The sequence below is a fragment of the Ursus maritimus genome, unplaced genomic scaffold (genome assembly GCF_017311325.1).
Source record: "Ursus maritimus isolate PB19 unplaced genomic scaffold, ASM1731132v1 scaffold_13, whole genome shotgun sequence".
NCBI lineage: Eukaryota > Metazoa > Chordata > Mammalia > Carnivora > Ursidae > Ursus > Ursus maritimus.
The window spans coordinates 43,013,060-43,013,613 of NW_024423675.1; positions in this window are offsets into that span (position 1 = coordinate 43,013,060).

Consider the following 554-nt stretch of genomic DNA (forward strand, 5'->3'; position numbering starts at 1 on the left):
GCGAAGCCGGGGCACCAACGCCAGAGCCCCCCCCCCCCCCGCAGCATGAGAGGAGAGCACCTTCAGTGAGGCGGGTGGTCCACACAGCCTCCGTCTGCTGGCGGCTTGGGGATGTACGAGTATCGTGTCCAATTGCCTCGGAGTTGTGGACGAAGGGGAGAACACCTGCTTGAACATCTGAAGTGTTTACTGCACGGTTTGGTTTTTTTAAGATTTTATTTATTTTATTTATTTATTTATTTATTTATTTATTTATTTATTAGGGAGAGAGAGAGAGAGACAGCACAAGAAGGGGCAGCAGCAGGCAGAGGGAGAAGCAGGCTCTCCGCTGAGCAAGGAGCCCGAGCTGGGTCTCGATCCCAGGACCCTGATATCAATCATGACCTGAGCCGAAGGCAGACACGTCACCGACTGAGCCCCCCGGGCGCCCCGTTTCCTGCATGTTACTAAAGTTATGTCTGAGCTAGCAAGCAAACCAGAGAGCAAGCAATGACTGAACATGGCTGTTTCCTCTTTATCACATTCAGGGCTAAGTGTGTTAGGGACGCTTAAAT